This window comes from Gopherus flavomarginatus, assembly GCF_025201925.1.
Source record: "Gopherus flavomarginatus isolate rGopFla2 chromosome 1 unlocalized genomic scaffold, rGopFla2.mat.asm SUPER_1_unloc_4, whole genome shotgun sequence".
Classification (NCBI taxonomy): Eukaryota; Metazoa; Chordata; order Testudines; family Testudinidae; genus Gopherus; species Gopherus flavomarginatus.
The window spans coordinates 6,497-11,675 of NW_026114599.1; positions in this window are offsets into that span (position 1 = coordinate 6,497).

Below are 5,179 nucleotides of genomic sequence, written 5' to 3' on the forward strand. Positions count from 1 at the left end.
CAAACCTTCAGCAAGCTTCAAACCAAAGTGAAGTCCCGAATGTCCAAGGACTCTCCTTCCAGAACACCTGACACTAAATTTACGAAGCCACCCTTTTGGAAGGCAAGGGCCTCCAAGGGTTTCCGATTTCCATACTACTGAATCCCACCCTGCCAGCATGCCCACTAACAGCAGGGGCCCACAAATTCCAACATCTCCCTATTATCCAACGGGTCTGCTAAGCATGGGCTAAGAATGGTTTGTTCTCCTGGGACACAGAGACTGATGTATAAGAGACTCTCCTTGGGGTCTGACATCTAAATCCAGATTCCAAGATGAAGGGGGACCTGGGGGCTTGGATGAGATTGAGGGTGTGGCTAGCTCACTGGATATGTTACTTTACCTCATATGGTTCGAGAATCAATCCTTCCTTCAAGAAAAGCTGATACTAAATTTACAAAGCCACCCTTTTGGAAGGCAAGGGCCCCTAAGTGTCTCCAGTTGTGCTATTAGGGGCGTACCATCAATCAAATCCAAACCAGCCCTTTGACCCCTAAAACCCCACCCCTCGACCCTTAAACCCCACCCACCTATCACCAGAAGTCCCACCCATGGGGATATTACTTCCGGGGTCAAGGCGGACATATGACCGGAAGCAAAGTGTGTCATGTGACCCCTCTAAGAACTCTTCCCACTGTCATCTACCAATCAGGAATGGTTTCACCCCCATAGGCCTACGCCGGAAGGTCATTTTACCAATCAGGGGTGTTCCAGGGTGGGGTGACCCCTCCGGATGTGTCTCGTGTGACCCCTCTAAGAACTCCTCCCACTGCACTCTACCAATCGCGATGGGTTTCAGCTCCATAGGACCACCCCGGGAGCAGATTTGACCAATCGGTGGTGTTCCAGGGTGGGGTGGCCCACCAAGATGAGGCTCATGTGACCCCTATGAGAACTCCTCCCAGTGCCCTCTGCCAATAGAGCGGAGCACTATCACCCTGTAAGTCCCAGCAATAGGGACAGAGGAGGCCATCTTTTACCAAGGACGCGTGCTTTAGAAGTCATGGAAACATGGACTCCTTCACCAACCTCTGTGAGCACATTGGACTTTGTTTTAGCCCCGAGGGCCTTTTGACTTGTGTGGAGAAAGCCCTACATCAACGACTCTTCCCACAAGGGATCTTTGACTCATCCGTTAATGGATACACAGAACCCGAAACCCAAACTCTCCTGAGGCACCCCGATGAGTGTGATGGCTCTCATTTTCCACCCCCCTAGAGGTGGAAGGCAAACACAGCTTGGGGGAGTCATCGGAGGACAAGGTGAATGGAAAAGACATTGCTCAGGTAAATGAATGATTAAGAAGTGACTGTTGATGATGGGGTGTACTGGGCTTAGGAACCTGGGGGTGGGGGTTGGGCTGTGCATATTGAAAAACAAGCAGTGAGAACTTACACTGTTTCTTTTCTGAAAATCTCTCGACAGTTTGACGATGCCTTTCTAGAGGACCCGGAGGCCCTGGACAGCGTTACATCAAGCAGCGAAGATGAACCGGGTTCTCCTTGTTTTTGTTCAATGCCGATACAAATTGTTGAAGAGGACTCTGAGGATGATGGCTATGAGGAGTTTAGGAGGCTTGGCATGGAACTAACTGAGCCATTGCCACATCGTGAGCGTAAAAAAGTCATACGGACTATTGTACGTGTTGCTGTTTATGCTGTCCTTAATCACTGCCTTAGAGAAAAGCTTTCTGAAGATTGTGTCGTAGATTTGCCAGCCCAACGGTGCCATGACTGTGTGACTTGGACTTCAGTAGATATAAATTGCAAGCTCCGGGGCCTGTGTGCTGAGCTGTATTTGGAAAGCTTATTAAACACTGTTCTTGCCATAGAGTATGCTGTGCAATGTCTGTGCCTAACCCAAGAACATTTAGCCTAAGGAGTGACCTTGATAAATGCTGTGCAATTTAGTACAGACCCTGACTATGTTTTAAAGAAAATGACCAAACTGGAACATGCCTGTGTCACCTTATTGACTTGAACTGGGATCGTATAGAACATGGTTGCAACTAAGGTCCTGTAGTGGCTTACCAGCGCTGCCTGCCGGTCCGTGTACGCACTGCTCCCCACCCCTGCAATTCCCAATGCTATCATCCTATTCCTGTATAGCACCAAATCTTGTGTAAAGGGGGTCATATAAGGTGTCTAAAACCAGGTTATGGGTTGCTGGTTATGATTATGCTGTCTGTATGTCTGTATCATTTTGTAGTTGAAGTTATGAATATGGGCACTATCCTGTCTTTATTTCAAATCTATGCAATGCTTCTGGGTGACATCCCAGGCGAGTTGGTGTTAGCTCTGCCTAGCCTGCTTGATGGCCCATTAAGGACCATCAGCTACACAACTGACCCATTGAGAGAAGGCAGATGCACCTTGTAAGTCAGCAAAGTATGCCGAGACTTGTCCATAGGACTCCAAACTCCATTTTGCTTTAATTTTCCACAGTAAGGACAAAGAGGTGTTCTTACACCTGGAAAAGACTATAAAAGGCTGATGCCTCAGCTCCATCTTGTCTTCAATCCTGTTTCTTACCTCTGGAGGAACTTTGCTACAAACTGAAGCTTTGAACAAACAACTGATGACCCATCCCAGCTGGGGATGTACACCTGAGACTTAATTTAAACCTGCACTTTATTCTATCACTACTACAAGCCTTAACTAAGAACTTTGCCATTACTGTATGTAATTGATTCCATTTAACCAATTCTAGCTCTTATCTGTATCTTTTTTCTTTTATGAATAAACCTTTAGATTTTATAGATTCATAGATTCTAGGACTGGCCTGGACCTCGAGAAGTCATCGTGTCCAGTCCTCTGCCCTCATGTCAGGACCAAATACTATCTAGACCAGCCCTGATAGACATTTATCTAACCTTCTCTTAAATATCTCCAGTAATGGAGATTTCACAACCTCCCTAGGCAGTTTATTCCAGTGTTTAACCACCTTGACAGTTAGGAACTTTTTCCTAATGTCCAGTCTAAACCTCCCTTGCTGCAGTTAAAGCCCATTGCTTCTTGTTTATTCTTAGAGGCTAACTAAGGTGGACAAGTTTTCTCCCTCTGTGACGTTATTGATATAAACTGGGACCATATAGAACATGGTTTGCAACCAAGGCCCTGAAGTGGCACCAAACCTTATGTAAAGGGAGTCATATAAGGTGTCCAAGACCAAGTTATGAGTTACTGATTATGATTATGCTGTCTGTATGTCTGTATGATTTTGTGGTTGAAGTTATAAGTATTGGTTGTATACTGTCTGTATTTCAAACTTATGCTGTGTTACTGGGAAAGATCCCAGACAAGTGGGTGGTAGCTCTGCTTAGCCTGCTTGATGGCCCATTAAGGACCATCAGCTACACAATTGACCCATTAAGAGGAGGCAGATACGCCTTGTAACTCAGCAGGGTGTGCAGAAATTGGCCCATGTGACTGCAGACTCCATTTTGCTGTAATTTTCCACAGTAAGAACAAAGAAGTGTTCTTACACCTGGAAGTGCCTATATAAGGCTGATGCCTCATCTCCATTTTGTCTTCAATCCTGCTTCCTACCTCTGGAGGGACTTTGCTACAAGCTGAAGCTCTACACAAGGGACTGATGACCCATCCCAGCATGGGATGTACTCCAGAGACTTGATTTAAACCTGCAGTTTACTCCATCACTACTACAAGCCTGAACTAAGAACTTTGCCATCACTGTATGTAATTGATTCCATTTAACCAATTCTGGCTCTCATCTCTATCTTTTTACTTTTATGAATAAACCTTTAGATTTTAGATTCTAAAGGATTGGCAACAGTGTGATTTGTGGGTAAGATCTGATGTGTATTTTAACCTGGGTCTAGGGCTTGGTCCTTTGGGATCGAGAGAACCTATTTCTTTTACTTGGGTGTTGGTTTTAATAACCATTCATACCCAGGACGGGTGGCACTGGTGGTGATACTGGGAGACTGGAGTGTCTAAGGAAATTGCTTGTGTGACTTGCGGTTAACCAGCGGGGTGAAACTGAAGTCATTTTTGTCTGGCTGGTTTGGTTTGCCTTAGAGGTGGAAAAACCCCAGCCTTGGGCTGTGACTGCCCTGTTTAAGCAATTAGTCCTGAATTGGCACTCTCAGTTGGGTCCTGCCAAAACCACATCGTCACACCCTCCTCCTTATGACACCCTTTTAGATACCTGAAAACTGCTATCATGTCCCCTCTCAGTCTTCTCTTTTCCAAACTAAACAAGCCCAATTCTTTCAGCCTTCCTTCATAGGTCATGTTCTCAAGACCTTTAATCATTCTTGTTGCTCTGCTCTGTATCCTCTCCAATTTCTCCACTCTTTCAGTATCTGTTTTCCCTCAATTACAAGGTTTCATCCTGTGAGTTTATCGATGACGAAACCGCGTGTGTGTCTTGGAAGCATGCAAAAGACCGGTACTCTGTCTCAGGCAATACCAACGTCTTCATAGCCTGTTTCACCTCCGCTTATGCCTGCGTAGAACTGTACAACCTCCTAGAGAGGTTGCAAGAGTGGTGCCTGTACCACCACACTGTCTTGGTGATATTTGTGAAAAGGGAGAGTGAGTGGAATATAGCAGTAGGGATGTATTAATGACCACCTACTCAGGATGGTGATAGTGACTGTAAAATGCTCAGGGAGATAAAAGAGGCTATTAAAAAATCAATAATAATAATGGGGAATTTCTACTGTTCCCATATCGACTCGGTACATGTAATTTCAGGGTAGGATGCAGAGACAGTTTCTTGACACAGTAAAGGACTGCTTCTTGGAGCAGCTAATCCTGGAACCCACAAGTTGTTGTGAAGGCCAAATCTATGACAGGGTCCAAAGAAGAACTAGATAAATTCATGGAGGATAGGTCCCTCAATGGCTATTACCAGGATGGACAGGGATGGTATTCTTTGCCTTTGTTTGTCAGAAGCTGGGCATGAGCGGCAGGGGATGGATCACTTGATGATTCCCTGTTCTGTTCATTCCCTCTGGGGAACCTGGCACTGGCCACTGTCTGAAGGCAGGATACTGGGCTAGGTAGACCTTTGGTCTGACCCAGTATGGTGTTTGTAAAGGTGGATAATAGCCCTGCCCTGCCTCACAGAGGTAGTGAGAAGATAAATACATTCCAAAAGTTATGTTTGAATG